Genomic DNA, 23,565 nt, shown 5'->3' on the forward strand with positions numbered 1-23,565 from the left:
CAACACAATGCTCCCTGCTTCTTTTTATGCTGGCAAGTCCGCATGTCGTGCCATCGAGTAGTCAATTCCGCATTATGGTGGAGTGTCCGCATGTTTGTGATTAGATAGCATATTTTTGCTCTTTATTTTTCACCGTCCAAGATTTGCTTCGATACAATAATACCCTCCAAACCAAACACCTGTAGAAACTCTTTCATTGTTGTAACGGAATTCCTTTGCTGTCAGCAAACCTTTCACCTCAATAGCTCCTTTACCCATAGGTATTAATCTTAGTTTCTCCACACAGTCTAATGGAGTTTTCGATGTTATCCACTCGATCATTTATAGCGTAATCAGTAATGGCGCTGTAATACCCCATTGGGGTACCTGCAAGATTCTGCTTGTTCAATGGGCTTTTTTTCCAATGATATTTGGGCAGAACCTTTCTTGTTTGCTTGGTCTCTCCTTCACTTATCCTCACTCCATATTTTTTTCTCGCTTTTATAGTTCAAACATCGTCGTTCTTCCCCTGATTCAGCCAATACTGCTTGAGTGTTCGAATTCTTAATAGTAGTTATCTTATCCCCCCTACTTCCATTTTCTAATGCTTTGTCTGTTTAATTTTCAACACAAACATTGAAAAGTGCTAGTGACAGACGAGGTCTTTGCCTGACACTTCTTGCAATACATGCTTCATATGTTTCCTCATCGCCAGTCGTTAGTATCTCTTTGTGTCTTGTGTAGAATTCTTTTATATTTCTTCTTTTAATCCAGTCTACACCAACAACTTCTGGGATCTTTAGAATGATCTCTTCGTGCAACGCCTTTTCCCAGTCAACAAAAATCAGCACATTTCCTTGTTAGCTTCTAGCATTCTGATTTCGTAGGAAGGGGAAACAGTACGTTGGATGTTATTTGAACAATTAGCTATGACAAAGCTTTCTGTACAATCGGTATAGCTGTAATCATCTTGCTTAAGTTGGGAGCTGCTTGTGTTGATTTGCCGTTCTTGTGAGTTCCGTTTCTTTAAATCTCCGCCTTCTGCAAAATGTAGTTCTCTGTTTCTTCTTATTTACTCATAACTGTTTCGACACATATGTGGCAACCTGAGCTAGTTTCGTCTTTATTTCTCCAGGTGCTTTAATTTAAATTTTTGCTTGCACTGAGTGGCCTGCTGTAATGCATTTTTTTTTAACTTGCCAGCGACTCTTTAATTTTGTCATATTGCAAGTCCTTAGAGTGTTTTGTAAGTTACAATTATTCACAATATTTCACTTTGTTGTTGTAGTTGTGGTCTTCAGTCCGAAGACTGGTTTGATGTAGCTCTCCGTGCGGCTCTATCCTGTACAAGCCTCTTCATCTCCGAAGAACCACTGTAGCCCACATCTTTCTGAATGTGCTAACTGTATCCACTTGTTGATCTCCCACTACAATTTTTAACCCCCACATTTCCCTCCAGTACTAAATTGGTGACCCCTTGATGTCTCAGAATGTGACCTATCTACCAATGCCTTGTATTGGTCAAGTTGTGCCACAAATTTCTCGGCTCCCCAGTTGTATTCAGTACTTCCTCATTAGTTACCTGATCGATACATATAATCTTCAGTATTCTTCTGTAGCACTACATTTCGAAGGTTTCTATTCTTTTTTTATATAAACTTTTGGCTGTCCATGTTTCACTTCCATACATGGCTACTCTCCAGACAAATACTTTCAGAAAAGACTTCCTAACACTTCAATTTATGTTCGATATTAACAAATTCCTCTCCTGTAGAAATTTTTACTTTCCATTGCCAATATACGATCTATATCCTCTCTATTTCGGGCATCATCAGTTATTTTTCTGCCAAAATAGCAAAACTCATCTACTGCTTGAAGTGTCTCGTTTCCTAGTCTGATTCCCTTAGCATCAAATGATATATTTCGACTACATTTGGTTATCATCCTCGTTTCGCTTTTGTAGACGTTCATTATATATCCTTCTTTCAAGACCCTGTCCATTCCATTCAGCTGCTCTTCCAAGACCTTTGCTGTCTCTAACAGAATTACAATATCATCAGTAAATCTGAAAGATTTATTCCTTCTTCCTGAACTTTAATTCCTATTCCAAATTTTTCTTTGGTTTCCCTTACTGCTGTTCAATGTACATATTGAAAAACATCGGGGATAGGCTACAACCCTAACTCACTTCCTTTTGAACCACTGCTTCCCTTTCATGTCCTCTCGATTCTTATAACTGCCGCCTGGTTTCTGTACAAGTTGTAAATAGCCTGTGCCTCCCTGTATTTTACCCCTTGGGAATTTCAAGGAGAGTATTCCAGTCAACATTGTCGAAACCTTTCTCTAAGTCTACAGATGTTATAAATGTAGGTCCGACTTTGCTTAACCTATCTTCTAAGATAAGTCGTAGGGTCAGTATTGCCTCGAGTATTCCTACATTACTCCGGAATTCAAACTGATCTTCACTAGTTTTCCCTTTCTTCTCTAAAGAGTACGTTTTAGTATTTTGCAGCCGTGATTTATTGAACTGATTCTTCGATAATTTTCACACCTGTCAGCAACTGCTTTCCTTAAAATTGGAATTACTACATTCTTCTTTAAGTCTGAGGGTGATCCGCCCGTGTAATACATCTTGCACACCAGAAGGAAGAGTGCTGTCATGGCTGGCTCTCCCAAGGCTGTCAGTAGTTCTGACGGAGTATCGTCTATCCGCTGGACCTTGTTTCGAATTAGATCTTTCAGAACTTTGTTAAATTCTTCTCGCAGTATCATATTTCCCATCTCATCTTCATCTACGTCCACATCCATTTCTAGGAATTGTCTTCAAGTTGGTCTCCCTTGTGTAGACCCTCTATAAACTCCTTCCACCTTCTAGCTTTCCGTTCTTTGCTTAGGACTGGTTTTCCACATGAGATCTTGATATTCGTGCAGCATATTGGCACTTAATTGTTACCCTATTTCGTTGAAAATAGGAAGACTTGTGGCGTGACATTAAACAATAGATGTTTAACGTTTCTAGAAGTTTGATCAAAATGGATAAAGTAGATTTCATCTTCCAACAATGATGGCCACTGTCTTCTTTACTGTAAATAGGATAATTTTAGTTGATTGCAATGCGAAGAATAATGGAATGAACAGCGAATACTACTCACGTACTCTATACCAGCTGGGCAGAGAAGTGTCAGACTTAGTGAAGGAGAGCATCTTTGGCGAGGAGAATACACTTGTCCATAACGTTTGAAGAGTGGACTGATTTAACATCTAGAGTATGCACTAGATCTTCGCATTCTCTGACTACCACCTTTTACCACTTCTGAAGAAACTGATAGCTAAAAATGTATGGTTAATTGAAGAGGTTAGAGCTGAAGGATATTACGCGGGTCCTCCAGAAACTCACTTGGCGTAATACGTCAAAAATGAATTGTTAAGTTTTATTTCCACGCTAGTTGTAGACAGTTAATCAGTAAGAGAACCAGGACACGAAATAGTTTCCCAGTTTCTAACACACAGTTACCAAACATTATGAAAGACAGAAACTGCACATCACATCACAGCCTGAATTCACAGATTCTTCTTTTGAGGGTAATTTCTGTCATTCCCTTTCTAACAGGAGTGTTAATGCAACAGGGTGTGGAGGAAAGCTACTGTGGGTTTGATTGAGTAGGGGACAGAGAATCGCAGAATCTGACGCACGTTTGACGGGTCAGTTGGTAGAGTAGTAACTACCGAGCTACAGATTTTGAATCTGTTTTGGCAGGAAGATCAATGTTCAGTGGCTCTTCGTTGGAGAGTAACTGTATCTCCATTGGAGAGGGATTGATCTTCAAATCTGGTCAAGCAATTTAGAGCAACCACGGGGAACCTAAAGTTCTATGGGCGATAAGGGATTCGAGCCAATTTCTCCAAACAGTGCGCTACTGTGCTTAGTACGCCGCCAAGAAGATTTTACTTTACGCTTATTCACTTCTACGTTACAGAACACGAAATGCCACGTGCACCTCTCAAAACAGTTTAGTTTAAATGGCGACATACTTACTCAACAATGAATGTACAAGATGACGCAAAAGTCCTTTAGCATTTGGAAATGCACTAATTCACGGAATAATGTTTGTAGAAAGATAAAAACTGTCGCCCGAAGTGACTTGGGGTTTTATTGAAACCGGAAACGCGCGCAAAAGCTGGCCAATAGATGACGTTGGACAGGAACACGCCAGTGGCTCGGAATGAGAATCGTGTGTGGAAACCACACTGCATGGCGAGAAAGCCTCGATGTGGCTTGGATTTACCAAGTCAGTCGTGATCGGACCCTTTTCCTTCGAGGAAACGCGGGTTGCAATTTTTCAAACTGGCAGTCTGACGGCTGCACGGTACCCCGATATGTTACAGAATCGCGTCGTCATTAACCTGGCTGATAAACAGTTGCCGAAAAGGAGGACTTTTATGCAGGATGGTGCTCCACACCATTCTGCTACATACGTGAAAGATCTCTTCCGCACAATGTTTGGTGAGGATCGCGTGATGAGCCGTCACTTCCGTCACACTTCGCCTCCCATGTCGCCAGATCATACTTGGCCTCCCATGTCGCCAGACGTCATTCTGTGTGATAATTGGTTGTGGGGCAACCTAAGTCGCAATTCTACCACGTTTGTCTGACCTCATTAAGGCTGCAGAAAGACAACATACGACGGCAATATCTCACCATACCTACTCATATGCTGTACAGAGCCGTTCACAATATTGTCCCGAGTACAGGTATTGCTGATGAATGAATAAAGAAGATCTTCTTTGCTAAAAATCAATTATTATGATAATTGTTGCTTTTGTATCATATGAAGCGCCATCTGCTTGTCATTCTGTATACCTTTTCTTTGGTTTCAATAAAACCTTATGTCATTTCAAGCATGTGTGTCAATTTTTACCTCTCCACCCACATTATTCCGTGAAATACTGCATTTTCAAATGTTATCAGACTTTTGGATCATTCTGTAATTTACACTCCTTTGGGGTTAACGTGTGCCATAAGACCGATCATAAGTAACGTCACGCTAAAGAAACCGTGATAACAACTTCAGTTTTCCAATTTATAGCCTTCTATTCCTCTCGTATCGTGTATCAACTTCATCCGCACTGTTCCGGTGTATCATTTTTGATACGGACCAGAAAAAGCAGGGGACTTTAGCTAAGTCATGCCGGGGTTGGAGCTGTATAATTAGAAAAGTGAAAATAAAAGTTGTTAGGCCGTTAGGTCAAGTGAGCGAGCATCCGGCAAGATCAATCACCGCGAGACTCAAGGTGGCGGGCGAGGGCACAAAATACTTATTAATCATACCGTTCGCTGTACACACAGACCAGCAAGCTGAAGTTCATTTGCTCTCATAATGAGCCTGGTGTAGATCTTTGCCACGCTGCTAGTGTCTGATACGAGACTAAATCAGGAAACATGTTCAAAAAAATGGTTCAAATGGCTCTGAGCACTATGCGACTTAAATTCTGAGGTCATCAGTCGCCTAGAACTTAGAACTAATTAAACCGAACTAACCTAAGGACATCACACACATCCATGCCCGAGGCAGGATTCGAACCTGCGACCGTAGCGGTCACGCGGTTCCAGACTGAAGCGCCTTTAACCGCACGGCCACACCGGCCGGCAGGAAACATGTCTAGGTTCTCCGAATATGATGGTAATATCTTCGACAGTGTATATGCCGTGAGGTATTACCAAGGTTAACAGGTTGTATGTTCCCCACTTCTAACCCAGATCTCGTTCCAATGTTGGCAGCCGATCAGCGCTATGGCAAATGATTCTGTGATCAAACTTGAGAGTACAGAAATCGTTGTATTTCATGATTCATTGCACATATTGACCACAGCGGAGGATACAAAATTTACCGGTTTCGTTTTGCGCTACCTTATTCCAATAAGCACACAGAAGAAATAGATAGTAGAAATAGATAGGTATTGCCAAGGTTAGTAGGTTGTATGTGCTTCACTTCTAACCTAGATCTCGTTTCAATATTCGCAGCCAACCAGGACTGTGGCAAATGACCCTATGGTTAAACTGGAGCGTACAGAAATCGTTGTATTTGATGCTTCATTGCACATATTGACCACAGCGAAGGATACAAAATTTACCTGTTTCATAAGTGCATTACCATATTCCAATAAACACACAGAAGAAATAGATAGATATCTCCAGGTGACCTCATGCTAATATCACTTAACATCGATTTAAGCTCCATAATAGTCTCATTACTGTCAGGAAGAGATCAAGATATCTCTTCTTTCTTCAGGTATGCCAAATGAAGGATTATAGCCCGTGTACTTCCAAATTGTCCTGTGAAAACGGCTGTTGTCATATTGAAAGAAGAGAGACCTGCGAGTCCTACGACAAAGATAACATTCATCCCCAATTTCTATCTTCATTCATGTGGAACTTACAGTCCTGTGATATAGAATGAATCTGTTTTTGGAACACCTTGTATTGTTCCAGCAGGACATTCACAAACGGATGCACGCCACAGGAATGGTTTCGCAGCTACGGCGCCCGTGGCATCTGAGGGTTGCTGTCTTAAGCTGTCGGAATTTCTGTGCATTGCGTCGAGATTTTTGACAGATGCTGTTTCGAGTTCAGTTCGTCAACATTTTTTCTCACGATGAACTTCTTTTTTTATTCTACGAAGCTTTTGGTTTCATTTTGTTATAGATTATCATTCCTGTACGCAGTGTTCTGCCTGCTATAAACAGGTTTTTAAATTACTGAGTTTAAAAGGTATGCACGTTCCAAATAGTAATCACATTTAGTTACTGTAGGCTATTCATAAATAATATGGCTTAAATGTTTATTTGCGCGCTAGAGTGGACAGCCGATTGTGTCACGCCTTATTTGTGGACTTTGCGTCAGCCGTACCTGAATACATTTAAACCAAAACGAGCACGTGCCAAGTTTACACAAACACGGCTGCATCTTTGCTGCGCATCCCACGGGTTGCGCCCACCCACGGACCGCCCTCATTAGGAGCTGACTCACTGCTGAAAACGCTTCGTGCGAGAGAAAGTGTGACCGAGTTAGCGCAGAGCTGAAACACTTAACTCGTAGCCAATATACAGGGTGTTACAAAAAGGTACGGCCAAACTTTCAGGAAACATTCCTCACACACAAAGAAAGAAAATATGTTATGTGGACATGTGTCCGGAAACGCTTACTTTCCATGTTAGAGCTCATTTTATTTCTTCTCTTCAAATCACATTAGTCATGAAATGGAAACACAGCAACAGAACGTACCAGCGTGACTTCGAACACTTTGTTACAGGAAATGTTCAAGATGTCCTCCGTTAGCGAGGATACATGCATCCACCCTCTGTCGCATGGAATCCCTGATACGCTGATGCAGCCCTGGAGAGTGGCGTATTGTGTCACAGCCGTCCACAATACGAGCACGAAGAGTCTCTACATTTGGTACCGGGATTGCGTAGACAAGAGCTTTCAAATGCTCCCATAAATGAAAGTCAAGAGGGTTGAGGTCAGGAGAGCGTGGAGGCCATGGAATTGGTCCGCCTCTACCAATCCATCGGTCACCGAATCTGTTGTTGAGAAGCGTACGAACACTTCGACTGAAATGTGCAGGAGCTCCATCGTGCATGAACCACATGTTGTGTCGTACTTGTAAAGGCACATGTTCTAGCAGCACAGGTAGAGTATCCCGTATGAAATCATGATAACGTGCTCCATTGAGCGTCGTTGGAAGAACATGGGGCCCAATCAAGACATCACCAACAATGCCTGCCCAAACGTTCACAGAAAATCTGTGTTGATGACGTGATTGCACAATTGCGTGCGGATTCTCGTCTGCCCACACATGTTGATTGTGAAAATTTACAATTTGATCACGTTGGAATGAAGCCTCATCCGTAAAGAGAACATCTGCACTGAAATGAAGATTGACACATTGTTGGATGAACCATTCGCAGAAGTGTACCCGTGGAGGCCAATCAGCTACTGATAGTGCCTGCACACGCTGTGCATGGTACGGAAACAACTGGTTCTCCCGTAGCACTCTCCATACAGCGACGTGGTCAACGTTACCTTGTACAGCAGCAACTTCTCTGACGCTGACATTAGGGTTATCGTCAACTGCACGAAGAATTGCCTCGTCCATTGCAGGTGTCCTCGTCGTTCTAGGTCTTCCCCCGTCGCGAGGCATAGGCTGGGATGTTCCGTGCTCCCTATGACGCCGATCAATCGCTTCGAACGTCTTCCTGTCGGGACACCTTCGTTCTGGAAATCTGTCTCGATAAAAACGTACCGCACCACGGCTATTGCCCCGTGCTAATCCATACATCAAATGGGCATCTGCCAATTCCGCATTTGTAAACATTGCACTGACTGCAAAACCACGTTCGTGATGAACACTAACCTGTTGATGCTACGTACTGATGTACTTGATGCTAGTACTGTAGAGCAATGACTCGCATGTCAATACAAGCACCGAAGTGAACATTACCTTCTTTCAATTGGGTCAACTGGCGGTGAATCGAGGAAGTACAGTACATACTGACGAAACTAAAATGAGCTCTAACATGGAAATTAAGCGTTTCCGGACACATGTCCACATAACATCTTTTCTTTATTTGTGTGTGAGGAATGTTTCCTGAAAGTTTGGCCGTACCTTTTTGTAACACCCTGTATACCAATATGATCCTCCAGTGATAGCTAATTCATAGTTTTCCTCAACTACTGAAAATGAGGTGACCTGACAATTTCACTCTTAATAAAATACTGTAAAGCCAATGTTAAACCCAAAAATAAAAGTGATGCACAGTGAAAACCATGATAACCAACGTGGCTGTCTCAAGGTAACACTTCACCTGAAGGGTAGGCATTTCTAGAATTTTTTATTGGGCTACTGCTACTTTTGTATGGAGTGTAGCCATGTATGGAAGTGAAACATGGATGATAAATAGTTTGGACAAGAGGAGAATAGAAGCTTTCGACATGTGGTGCTACAGAAGAATGCTGGAGATTAGATGGGTAGATCACATAACTAATGAGGAGGTACTGAATAGAATTGGGGAGGAGTTTGTGGGACAACTTGACTAGAAGAAGGGATCGGTTGGTAGGACATGTTCTGAGGCATCAAGGGATCACTAATTTAGTATTGGAGGGCAGCGTGGAGAGTAAAAATCATAGAGGGAGACCAAGAGATGAATATACTAAGCAGATTCAGAAGGATGTGCGTTGCAGTAGGCACTGGGAGATGAAGAAGCTTACACAGGATAGAGTAGCACGGAGAGCTGCATCAAACCAGTCTCAGGACTGAAGACCACAACAACAACAACTGTTACTGAAAAAAGTGTTTGAACCGTAGCTGAGCCCCACAGCCTATAGAAAATGTTCACGAGTGATGAAACTAATAAAAGGAGATGTGGTTAGGTGCTACGAGTAGATAACAATGACTAGCTAAAGGATTCTCTGTGCAAAATGTAACAATAAAGTTGCAGGAAAGATGCTAATTTTAAGGCAAAATAATGTACTAAAATGTGTAAAAAAATTATTTCGGCTATTTCCTTTCTTAAGTCGTCAGTCGTGTGACTGGATGGATGCCGCCCGCCAGGTACCAACTTCTTCACCTCCTGTTTTCCTTATGTGTCTGTTTTCTCCGATTCTGCAAAGAATCACCTTATTCCTTACCTCATCCACCTAATTTTCAACGTTCCCTTCTAACACCAAATCTCAAACGCTTCGGCTCTATTCGTTTCTGCTTTTTCCCCTGTCCATGATTAACATCCATACCATTCTGTGCCTGAGAAGTAGATTCTCAGAAATTTCTTCCCTGGATTAGGAACGTTGTTCGATGCCAACAGATTTCTCTGGCCAGGTACGCCCTCTTTTCCTGTACTAATCCGCATTTTATGTCCTCCTTGGTTCGCCCATCATATGCTAATTTGCTTCCATGGCAGCGGAATTCCTTAAGATCGTCTACTTAGCGGTCCCGAGTTTTGATGTTAAGCTTATCGCTAATGGTGTTTCTGCTACTCCTAATTGCCTGGTCCATCATGGACTATAGTGCAGCCACAGAATCCAAGAACGCTAAGTAAGAATTGACAAGGCACTCAACCACACGACTCTATGCAGCCGTCACGCTTCCACGAGGTGCTCTACAGATGGGAAAGAGACAGATGACGTCGGTGACCATCTAACATTCTGCGTGGTGTCTGTTGTTCTATGTCTACCACTTTCGCGCAACGACGCTCTGAGCGTGTTTTTTAGGGAGTTGACTAGTTGGAACCTGGGACCTGTTTCTGGTAAGGAGACGACAGACCACACAAGACGTGTAGAGTTCAGAAGAGTTCAGTGAGACTAGCGATGATATAACCAAAATACTTAATGATTTCAGCGTAAGCTCCACTGCACTCCCTGTAAAAGAACCTCGATACTAAATAAATTTAGTGGAAAGGGTTCAAAGCTTTCCTATTTTTAGTTAGCTGGTAAAATAACGTCGAAAAAGCAGTTAAGTTTACCATTGGAAATTTTATTCTACTCACAAAACATTGTTTATAAATTGCACTATTGATAAAAGGAAATGTTTTAATACCGGATGATAAAAACCAACTGCGTTCAACAAAAATTTGAACGAATATTCCCTGAATGGGTTTCCAAATTCTACAATGGATCGAAGGATGACCTATGCCATATCACATCTATAATCTAGGTTTAAATTAAGTTTCACAAAAGAGAAAACTATCAAAATGGTCTACAGTGACCCTCAATTATCTTTAATTGCTTATCTAACTTGTCGTAAATTACAGTGGCTGATGTGGCTTCTCAATAATTATATAACACAAAAATCATCGCGTTTCAGATTTTAACTTACGTAGCAAATGTGAATACCATGACCTTCAATTGACGATCGACACTAGCATTACGTAAAAAGGGGATGTAACAGATGAGACTTCTGCACTTCTGAGTGAAGCCGTATGCGCTCAAAAATGCGGCATCGCGTGCGTTCATTACCTTGTCGGTGTTCGTCAGAGGGCGGCGGCGGCGCAGCTCCATGCGTCTCGCCGTCTCCGAAGCAACTGTCTCCTAACTTCTCCTTACTACAATTTACCGAAGTTGGTAAAAAAAAAAACTATCTGGCTGTGTCTTCATCTGACCAATCAGGGTCTCAATGTTAACCTTAAGCTCCGCCTACAAAAATTCTGTCCATCCAATGAGAAACGTTATACTTTTCGTGGTGGGGCAATGTTTTTAAAGTTTGCAACGTAACAGAGACGCGAAAATGTCTCACGCTAAAACTTGCAGCTGGTGTGGCCTTTTTAGTGTTATCGTAAGATCTATACTGCTCTTGTGGAGGGCTCTATCTTTTAACATGGGCTGTGGGGTAATTCTGGCGGTTACTTTTGGTGGTGGGGCAATGTTTTTTAGGTTTGCTACGTAACAGAGACGCAAAAAAGTCTCACGCTAAAACTTGCGGCTGATGTTGCCCTTTTTGTGTTATCGTAAGATCTATACTGTTCTTCTGGAGGGCTCTGGCTTCTAACATGGGCTGGGGGGTGGTCCTATCGGTTACTTTTTGTGGTGGGGCAACGTTTTTTACCTTTGCAACGTAACAGAGACGCGAAAACGTCTCACGCTAAAACTTGCGGCTGGTGTGGCCTTTTTAGTGCTATCATAAGATCTATACTGTTCTTCTGGAGGGCTCTAGCTTTTAACATGGGCTGGGGGTGGTCCTGGTGGTTAGCTGGCGACGTGGGTGTCCATCCCTTATCGTAGGGCCTTCTAGCTTAACACGGTTCTGCTCTCGGCTTCTGTTCTCGTTTCTCCCCTTGGAACTGCGTCTGTTTCACGGTGGTAAGGTATGACATGCATTTAGGCGTTCTTGTGTGGTCTGTGGTATTCCGTTTGCTCACTCGTTGATTGTATTACTTTTATTAATTTAATGTCAGGATTTATTCGGAACTATGTCACATACTGCCGGATTTGCTTATCATGTCAGGGTTTTCATGGAAGATGTTGGATTTGCCTGACACCTTACATATCACCACCATTCGAACTTAATTTTTGCACTGAAGTTAGGCAATGATTGAATCGTTGTCGAAGTCAGTCAAAAACTATTCCCTTATCTAAATTTTGTTGCCTACTGTTCAGCCACGTTATTTTGGTTCTATGCTAGTTTGGATTACTAATTTATATTTTTATATTCTTCCACATTATTCTCTAAAATGTGTTTTTTATTGACAAGAGAAGAATATTTCTATGCTATTATTATTATTATTATTTATTTTATTTATTTTCTTTCTTTATTTAAGTGTGAAGTTTGTTTTTTAAGAAGTTTGTTATCGATTTTCTTAGAATTTTTTATTTTTTTATTTTTTTCAAATGTAGTAATTAAGTAAAATCTATTCCTAACACATTTTCTAAATATCATGTACAAGTAAAATGTCTTTGTTTCTAGACACTCATTTCAATATTGTTACACTAACAAATAAGAATTATTTCCAAGAATTGCTTTGACAAAGAAATATACATACACAAGTATTGAGATATTATGCTAACAAATAGTACAAATGTTAAAAAAAGGGAAAACATGCAACAAGATAATTTTTTATTGTTTGTTTTTATAAGGAGAAAATAGGTAAAATATAGTTATTCCTTTATTTTTATGAAGAGAAAATAAGTGGCATATAGTTTTAGTGTTTATTATGCCTCACTTTTGTTCATTATATACTGTCCATTTCAGAACTAATGACTTATTTTTATCGATAGTCTATTTTTTATTTAAGTCCATAGTCAATGACTGTTATTTTGTAGTTTATTAGCTGTCTGGTGTGCTTAACTTATTTAGTTTTTCACACATTTATTTTCGCACAATCCTACATCACATAATTTGATTTCACACATTCACACAATCCTATGAATGTTTAAGCATGAGGTTGGCAAATGTTTTTGCTCGACGGTAATGGTCTTGAGCGAGATGGATGTGGGCAAGTATTTGATGTACAGCTTCGTTTGTCGGTCCTTGTTGGCTTTGCAAGTGTGTGTTGCTGTTGTGCATCCTTGGAGCTGTGAGTGCAGAATCTCGTGGTTTACTTGCTTTGTATGGACTTGAGCGAGATGGATGGGGGCAAGTATTTGATGTACAGCTTCATTCGTCGTTCCTTGTTGGCTTTGCAAGTGTGTGTTGCTGTTGTACATCGTTGGAGCTGTGAGTGCAGAATCTTGTGGTTTACTGGCTTTGTATGCATGAAAGTCATCGTTATGTGTCACTGAAAGCGGTCCTTTTTTGTAGTAATACTTCGCAGACGACTAGTTTACAATAGTATAGGTATTTGGGAAGGTATGTCGTCTATTCTTCACCCATCTTCTTTCTTGGTCTCAATCTTGATAATCTTCAACTTCTGTTCTTCCTGCTTTTTCTCTGCTTCTTACTTGATTCTTGGTTCTTCTCTGGGCAGGATATGGAAATATTTATATTTATTGATAACTAGTCGCTTTGAAGTTCTCCTCTTAGTAACAGTTTGATAAATTGTTTGGGCATGTCATTTTTACTTTTTGGAAGTTTTCTTCAGTTTCGTGCATCAGTATGCTGTTTACTAGCAGTATTGTGACTTTTACACATTTTTTTTTTGCCAGTGGTGACTTTCACAAGCGGTCTTCTCGTTGGGCCATTTTATGCTCGCTCCGCTGAGTCGGGGCGTTCCAAGACCCTTCTGGTGTTCAGTGTCCTGTCGTGACTCTGCAGGGTTCCGCCACTCTGTGGTTCCGCTGTCCTTCCCCTTCTCTTGACGCTTCTGCCTTGCAGGAATTGTGTCTTGCTAATTACGTCCTTTTCTTTCTTGATACTTCTCTCGTTGCAACTTGTGGGTCGTTGCATCTCTTCCTTGCTGGAGTTTGTACAATGGTCCTTACAAAAAGTTTTACTTATAATCATCCGTCTAGTACCCACACTGTTTATGCCTTCTGGCGGCCGCAGTGGTCTCGCGGTTCTAGGCACTCAGTCCGGAACCGCAGGACTGCTACGGTCGCAGGTTCGAATCCTGCCTCGGGCATGGATGTGTGTGATGTCCTTAGGTTAGTTAGGTTTAAGTAGTTCTAAGTTCTAGGGGACTGATGACAACAGATGTTAAGTCCCATAGTGCTCTGAGCCATTTGAACCATTTACGCCTTCTTAAAAAGCTTTACAAATTTTGGCACCCTTTCCATGTTACAATTCTAAGATATTTTGAGTCTTAACTTCTACAAGGATCCTCAAATTCGTTTTTTATTTTTGTGTAGTGTCATGGTGTATGGCATTTTAGTATTTCATGCTGTTAGACTATCTACACTTTATCCCTCCACCTTAATCTATGGTACTATTGGTGTTATTTTTGTTTTTATTGAAACTACTTTCTTTTTCCCACCTTCCTCTCTCTTCATTCTTCTTTCTCCTGACGATCTTATCTGCAACATAAATTTGAAATATTGTGCTGATTATTTACCAGTAATAAAGTTAATCTTCAAACTTTTGATATGTCTCACATGGTGAAGTCCTAAGGTTTTGCCTGTTTTACTTCAAACTTGTACTGAAAGTGTTTAATACTGCCAGTCTTAGGTAAAAATACCTCTGCTTTATCTCGTAAAATACCCTCTAATTCTCTTTTACTGTGTTCCGAAATACCTTGAACTTCTTGCAATTTTTGGTCGATTTCTTTATGGAGTTCTAACATGAGTTGAGGCGATTCCCCCTTTTGTGCATACCATTCTTATTCTTCATCCTCTTTATCTCGCGTCATTCTTAATTGTTTGTTTATAACTGGTATTTCTTCTAATTTTAGCTTTTGCTCAAAGGGAAGTGTGACATTCCCGAATGTTACGCTACCTTTCCCCATATCTATTATCGCTCTCTCATTTACAAAATCTGCACCTATAATCAAATCTACAGTTAGTTTAGGTATAATCACGAAGTTGGCTTCGATCTTTTGACCTTGACACGAAAGAGTTATCCTTGTTTGTCTCGCAACTTCCGCAGCATTGTTTCTAATTAGACCTCTTAATTTAATCTTACGTGTTTTCAGAACTGGCAATTCCTCATTGGCATTACACTGCATGAATAAATTTTCTGAGATCGCAGTCAGTTCACTTCCGCTATCAGTTACAATATTGACTGGTATATGCTTTACCATGGCCCTCACAATTGGTTGAATTTGAAAGGGTTGGTTCTGCTCTTCTTCTTCTTGCATCAACTAATCCTCCACTGAATCTTACATGAGTCTTTTCAGGAATTTCCATTGTGAATTCGAACTTTCTGTAGGATAAGCTTCGACTGCTACTTCTCTCTCTTTTATTTCCTCTTCTCTATTTCTTCCTTCATTTACGCTTTCTTCAACATCCTCTACTTTTCCCTCATCCTCGTCTGTCTTCTCCTTCTTTGTCGCTACTTCCACATAATCGCATCTAAATGCTCCAATTATCGCTTCATAACTTCCTTCATTATATACGTTGGGTTGTATGCCCACTAGTGACTTATTTTCAACTTCTGCCGACTGCGCATTATCCTCATTGAATTTGCTTTCCCTGGTTTCCATCTCAAATAGCTCTGCAATACTCATTACTTCGTCCTTTCCTCCTACATTCGTTGTGCATGCCTCTGGTAATTCATCTTCCTCGTCAGTATTCTCCCAATTAATTTCGTCCCAACATGATATTGTTATTTTCCTGTCTTCGTTTTCATCTGGTCCCTGCGGATTTGTTTCTTCCTTCTTCTCTTCTCGTGATAAGGTATTTACTTCTCTGTTCAAGGTGCTGCAATTGTCCTGGGTCGGTGCGTCATTCCCTTTGCCATGGGCGCTTAGCTGCCAATTCGAACGTTTTTCGGGGTTTGGTGGTCTTACCTCCACCTCTTCTATCTGTATTCTCTTTTCTTGTTCAGCTTGTTGATAGTGGTTTCTTTGTTGATAATTTGTCGGTCTATTGGTTCTCCAGTACCCGATCCGGTTGTCGTTATTCCCTCTGTAATAGTTGTTGCCGTTCCTGGGTGAATTATAGTTATTGCCATATTATTTTCTAAATCCATAACCGGTTCTTTGTTGAAATCTGTTGTCGTTTCTTGGTGCAAAGTTATCACGTGGTTCTTAATTATTGTTTCTTCGTACTGTGTCTTGTGGATTCCACTGCTTTTTGCTTTCGTTTTCACGTGCGCTTCGTCTTTTTCTTGCGTCATCTTCCGAAAATATGAACTCTAGTTCCCTCAGAATACCTTTAAATGCTTCGACATCATTGCCTCCGCACCCTACTAATGATTGCTGGTATTTCATTGGTAATTTCATCGCGCATAATTTAATCAACTCTCCGTCACTGTATAGTACATCTAAGCATTGATTTTTCTTTGCCATTAATTCGAAAAATGTCACGGGACTCTTCTCTCCTGAATTTGCAAAATATGGCTTCTGTAATAATTCGTACTTCACTCTGTTCTGTTCTTCGCTGGACCAATATCGTGGGAGAAACTTCTCTCTGAAATCTTCGTAAGATCGGCATGTCGCTGCAACATTCTGCATGGTTTCTGCGACTGTTCCTGACATGTGTGCACATATAAAGTCTAATTTGTGTGCTAGCGTCCAGTTTTCTGGTAATCCTACTCGGAATTGATCAATAAAAGTTCGTGGATGTAATGAGTTTCCTTCTCGAAAGTGTTGAAATTTTCTGACTGTGAGGAAATGATCGTTGTCGTACTTCGTCATAGTTCGTCATAGTTCCATATGAAATTCGCGATTCTTCGCCACCTTTGTTGCTCATCATTTCTCCCGTCGTTCTTTCCGGTTGTGGTAGATCCATTGGATCGCCTACCCTTGCGTAGTATCGTTGGAGTGGTACGCAATAATTTTCTTCCATCGGTTGTGAACGTGTAGCTGAATGCATTGCACTGTACTCTTCGCGACCTGGCTTTCCATTGTCAGGTATTGGTTGCGTATCTTGTCAGGCTAACCTTGCTGCTTCATTGCACAATACAAACTGTCTTGAAACATACATTTGTGGTTCCGCATGTGTTTGTGGTGACGTTTGTTCATCAAGAATTTCGAAACGTGTTTGTTGCTGTGCAGGCTGTCTGATTTCACATATGTTACTTCCCGCCTGTTATTGGAATCGCAAATGCGTAATATCTTCGTTAATTGCTTGTTTTTCCGGTGCTGTTACAGATACGGATGTGGTTGCAGACTCAGTGCTTGTTCGATCCCGTTCACTACGCTCTTCAATGGTTTGCAACAACTCTGTTCGCAATTTCTGAAATTGTCGCTTCGTTTGCGCTTCTATTTTGACTATGCGGTTATCATATCTTTTCAGCATTGCTTTTGTGATACGTTTGTGTAACACACTGTTTTCAGCAATTTCACGCGCTGTACCTGCTGCTTGTCCAGTAATTACGTTTATCTGTTTCTCTAGTTTCTTGACTTCTCCCTGGGTGTTGTTACGTAATGTTTTGATCTCGTCCTGAATGTCATTACGCAATGTTTGTACGTCCGCTTGTACCTTGTCAATGTCTGTTCTCTATTGATTGTGACCTGTTATTAAGTTTCCTATCTCTTCTCGTCTTCAATACGACTTAGGTGCAACTGAATTTTTTTGTCTCGTGGTTTCTGCAATTTGTTTCTTCGTTTCTGCATTCTGAATTTTAATTTGGATCGCAATTTCTTTATTTTGTCTTGTCATGGTTTCCGTCATTAATTGTAATAATTCTGCCAGATTGGTGGGTCCTATTGCGTTTTCTTCCGACGTCCTACGCTCTGTGTTTTCGCCCAAGTGCTGGTTTGCAGCCGATTGCATTGAACTGTGCGGGAACACGTTTCTGCTCGAATTCCTTGTACTCTGTGGTGAGGGAGCTCTGTTTACTTGTACTATGGGTTGTACGTATTCAAGACGCAAGTTAGAATCCTCATCGGCTGTCTCTCTACTTTCCTGCTCCTCTGTCGTATGCTGACTTATGTTTTCTATGCCTCGACGTACATTATCCTCATTATGGTGCGTTATCTGTCCTATTTCTCGCGATACTGCATCGTCTGTTGTACTGTCCTCTATTCTCTGTCCATCTCCATGTTGGGTCTCTACCTCAATTCGGTCAAGGTCTCGATCTGCCATTGCTAATCTTTCCGAATCCCTTATTTTCTGTTTTAAAAGCAATTCACGCGCTCTACTTCGCGTCAACATGCGCTCATACGAACTCACGCGTTTCATAAACTTTTTGCACACACGACTTAACAATCCATTCACTTACTTGTTGGGTCAGAACCAACTTGTCAACGATGTATCCGCCACCTGTGCGCTTGCATTGGAGAGAAAATTCAATTCTAACAATATTAAAATTCATAACTTAATTATGCTATTGTCTCTGCTAGAATGACTCACATTATATTGAATACTTTATTACTATGTATCGCTGCAGCTACTGTTTTCAACTATTTATGCCTCTCAAAAAAAAATTTTTATGACGACAATTTTTCGACATGATATTTTTCCGACCTAGTTAGGCATGTGGTCGACCTTCAGTCATGGTATTTTACCATATTGGCAGGGTCGCCATTCTCTAACATTCTGCGTGGTGTCTGTTGTTCTATGTCCACCACTTTCGCGCAACGACGCTCTGAGCGTGTTTTTAGGGAATTGACTAGTTTGAACCTGGGACCTGTTGCTGGTAAGGAGACGCCAGACCACACATGACATGTAGAGTTCAGAAGAGTTCAGTGAGACTAGCGATGATATAACCAAATGCTTAATGATTTCAGCGTCAGCTCCACTGCACTCCCTGTAAAAGAAGCTTGATACTAACTAAATTTAGTGGAAGGGGTTCAAGGCTTTCCTATTTTTAGTTAGCTGGTAAAATAACGTCGAAAAAGCAGTTAAGTTTACCATTGGAAATTTTATTCTACTCATAAAACATTGTTTGTAAATTGCACTATTGATAAAAGGAAATGTTAATTAATACAGGATTATAAAAACCAAGTGCGTTCAACAAAAATTTGAACGAATATTCCCTGAATGGGTTTCCAAGTTCTACAATGGATCGAAGGATGACCTATGCCATATCACATCTATAATCTAGGTTTAAATTAAGTTTCACAAAAGAGAAATCTATCATAATGGTCTATAGTGACCCTCAATTATCTTTAATTACTTATCTAACTTGTCGTAAATTACAGTGGCTGATGTGGCTTCTCAATAATTATACACTCCTGGAAATTGAAATAAGAACACCGTGAATTCATTGTCCCAGTAAGGGGAAACTTTATTGACACATTCCTGGGGTCAGATACATCACATGATCACACTGACAGAACCACAGACACATAGACACAGGCAACAGAGCATGCACAATGTCGGCACTAGTACAGTGTATATCCACCTTTCGCAGCAATGCAGGCTGCTATTCTCCCATGGAAACGATCGTAGAGATGCTGGATGTAGTCCTGTGGAACGGCTTGCCATGCCATTTCCACCTGGCGCCTCAGTTGGACCAGCGTTCGTGCTGGACGTGCAGACCGCGTGAGACGACGCTTCATCCAGTCCCAAACATGCTCAATGGGGGACAGATCCGGAGATCTTGCTGGCCAGGGTAGTTGACTTACACCTTCTAGAGCACGTTGGGTGGCACGGGATACATGCGGACGTGCATTGTCCTGTTGGAACAGCAAGTTCCCTTGCCGGTTTAGGAATGGTAGAACGATGGGTTCGATGACGGTTTGGATGTACTGTGCACTATTCAGTGTCCCCTCGACGATCACCACTGGTGTACGGCCAGTGTAGGAGATCGCTCCCCACACCATGATGCCGGGTGTTGGCCCTGTGTGCCTCGGTCGTATGCAGTCCTGATTGTGGCGCTCACCTGCACGGCGCCAAACACGCATACGACCATCATTGGCACCAAGGCAGAAGCGACTCTCATCGCTGAAGACGACACGTCTCCATTCGTCCCTCCATTCACGCCTGTCGCGACACCACTGGAGGCGGGCTGCACGATGTTGGGGCGTGAGCGGAAGACGGCCTAACGGTGTGCGGGACCGTAGCCCAGCTTCGTGGAGACGGTTGCGAATGATCCTCGCCGATACCCCAGGAGCAACAGTGTCCCTAATTTGCTGGGAAGTGGCGGTGCGGTCCCCTACGGCACTGCGTAGGATCCTATGGTCTTGGCGTGCATCCGTGCGTCGCTGCGGTCCGGTCCCAGGTCGACGGGCACGTGCACCTTCCGCCGACCACTGGCGACAACATCGATGTACTGTGGAGACCTCACACCGCACGTGTTGAGCAATTCGGCGGTACGTCCACCCGGCCTCCCGCATGCCCACTATACGCCCTCGCTCAAAGTCCGTCAACTGCACATACGGTTCACGTCCACGCTGTCGCGGCATGCTACCAGTGTTAAAGACTGCGATGGAGCTCCGTATGCAACGGAAAACTGGCTGACACTGAAGGCGGCGGTGCACAAATGCTGCGCAGCTAGCGCCATTCGACGGCCAACACCGCAGTTCCTGGTGTGTCCGCTGTGCCGTGCGTGTGATCATTGCTTGTACAGCCCTCTCGCAGTGTCCGGAGCAAGTATGGTGGGTCTGACACACCGGTGTCAATGTGTTCTTTTTTCCATTTCCAGGAGTGTATAACAGAAAAATCATCGCATTTCAGATTTTAACTTACGTAGCAAATGTGAATACCATGAGCTTCAATTGACGATCGACTCTAGTATTACGTAAAAAGGGGATGTAACAGATGAGACTTCTGCACTTCTGAGTGAAGCCTTATGCGCTCAAAAATGCGGCATCGTGTGCGTTCATTACCTTGTCGGTGTTCGTCAGGGGGCGGCGGCGGCGCAGCTCCATGCGTCTCGCTGTCTCCGAAGCAACTCTCTCCTAACTTCTCCTTACTACAATTTACCGAAGATGGTTTAAAAAAAAACTATCTGGCTGTGTTTTCATCTGACCAATCAGGGTCTCAATGTTAAACTCAAGCTCCGCCTACAAAAATTCTGTCCATCCAATGAGAAACGTTATACTTTTTGTGGTGGGACAATGTTTTTAAAGTTTGCAACGTAACAGAGACGCGAAAAAGTCTCACGCTAAAACTTGCAGCTGGTGTTGCCCTTTTAGTGTTATCGTAAGATCTATACTGATCCTCTGGAGGGCTTTATCTTTTAACATGGGCTGTGGGGTAGTCCTGGCGGTTTTTTTTGGTGGTGGGGCAATGTTTTTTAGGTTTGCAACGTAACAGAGACGCGAAAAAGTCTCACGCTAAAACTTGCAGCTGGTGTGACGCTTTTTGTGTTATCGTGAGATCTATACTGTTCTTCTGGAGGGCTCTAGCTCTTAACATGGGCGGGGGGGGTGGTCCTGGTGGTTAGCTGGCGACGTGGGTGTCCGTCCCTTATCGTAGGGCCTTCTAGCTTAACACGGTTCTGCTCTCGGCTTCTGTTCTCGTTTCTCCCCTCGGAACTGCGTCTGTTTCACGGTGGGAAGGTATGACATGCATTTAGGCGTTCTTGTGTTAGTCTGTGGTATTCCATTTGCTCACTCGTTGATCGTATTACTTTAGTTAATTTAATGTCAGGATTTATTCGGAACTATGTGACATACTGCCAGATTTGCTTATCATGTCAGGGTTTTCATGGAAGGCGTTGGAATTGCCGGACACCTTACAACCACTAAATGATTTTTTTTTTCAAGAATTTACTTTGCGTTGGTGCAAATGATTACGGACGATGAATTCTAAGGCGTTACAGTGAATCGTGGAATCGCTTGTGAAGTGGTAACGCTGCTGGCGAGCTGCACTAAGTCCAAGGAATCCAGCAGACAACGGTTGTCGACTGGGACGACATGAGGGCAGATCCACCAGCGGAAACAAATATTAACGGTTTAGATATAAACTGAAAACGAACGTAAGTAGAAGAAAATCCGTAGCACTAAAGTACTGTTAAGGAATAGGTCAAGGTTGTTTAATTGTACTTTTGTAGTGGTAGAGAATAATTGTAGTTGTAGCAGTTTTGTAGAATTAGTATATTATTTAAAAATATTTTTACTTACCAGAAACAAATAATTAATACGCATATTTATTACTATCTACGAAAATTTGGGTACGAAAATTTGGCTATATGGTCTACGTTAGATTTCTAGATAATAGGCTGCAATGTGAGGAACAAAGAAATAAAACTGAAAGCTTACATCTTTCTTCGGTTTACTCTCAGTCCACGTTCTGTACTCATACTCTCCGTTGCATGCAACAAGTCCTGTAATTTTTTCTTCACTTCCACTTAGGATGGCAATGTCGTTAGCTAATCTTATCGTTGATGTCATTTCTTCGCGAAATTTAAGCCCACTCTTGAACTTCACTTTTGCATTCCAAGACGACGCGCCACGAAGGAATTACCCGTATGGCTGGTTCAAATGGCTCTGAGCACTATGGGACTTAACATCCATGGTCATCAGTCCCCTAGAACTTAGAACTACTTAAACCTAACTAACCTAAGGACAGTACACAACACCCAGCCATCACGAGGCAGAGAAAATCCCTGACCCCGCCGGGAATCGAACCCGGAAACCCGGGCGTGGGAAGCGAGAACGCTACCGCAAGACCACGAGATGCGGGCTTACCCGTATGGAATAGAAATCTATAGACGTGATTTATATCTAAAGACAAACAAGTGATTACTGTTTCAGAATAAATGGATGATTTACTCAAGAGCAAGTGCGTCACAGATTGAGAAAGCGCATTGGTCCACCACTGGCTCCTATGCAAGCCGTTGTTCGGCTTGACTTTGAATCATAGAGTTATTAGAGGTCCTCCCGAGGGATATTGTGGCGAATTCTGTCCAGTTGGCCCGTCCAATCGTGAAAATCCCGAGTTGGTTGGAGGGCCTTCCCCACACTGCTCCATACGTTCCCAATCGGGGAGAGATCCGTCGACCCCTGTTGGCCGAGATAGCGTTTGGCAAGAACGAAGACAGGCAGTGAAACTCTCATCGTATGCGTGAGGGCATTTTCTTGGTGAAGTGTAAGCCCAGAATGGCTAGCCATGAAGGGCACAGAACAGGTCGTAGAATATCATCGACACACCGCTGTGTTGGAAGAGTGACCCCGTTGACAACCAAATGGGTCCTGTTACGAAATCAAACTGCATCCCAGACCATCACCCCTCGTTGTCGGACGGTATGGTGGGTGACAGGTTGGTATGACACCGCTTCTCGGGGCTTCCCAAGACACGTCTTCGGCCAGCAGAATTATCTTCAGTGGTGAGTCCCGCTTCGAACTGAGCCCCGATGACCAGCAATGACAGTCCCCAAAATTTTCACAAAAGAAAAACAGTTGTAGGCTGGTATCATTATATAATTTATTTGTTGGGCGATATGCGAATTTTGACTACCATTTAATAATTAAATACCTATAAAAGAACGTGCCAATATACAAGAGTGCTAAGTTGTTTATTTACAGTCTGGAGAACTGACTAACATGCTAATAACCGAATACTAAATTTGATATTTGCAGACGTGGACACTACATTAGATTTTTATTTGTCATGTAATATACTACACTTAATATTTACATAGCATGTACCGTTACTGGACAATATTTTAT

Source organism: Schistocerca piceifrons, chromosome 4 (genome assembly GCF_021461385.2).
Source record: "Schistocerca piceifrons isolate TAMUIC-IGC-003096 chromosome 4, iqSchPice1.1, whole genome shotgun sequence".
Taxonomy (NCBI): domain Eukaryota; kingdom Metazoa; phylum Arthropoda; class Insecta; order Orthoptera; family Acrididae; genus Schistocerca; species Schistocerca piceifrons.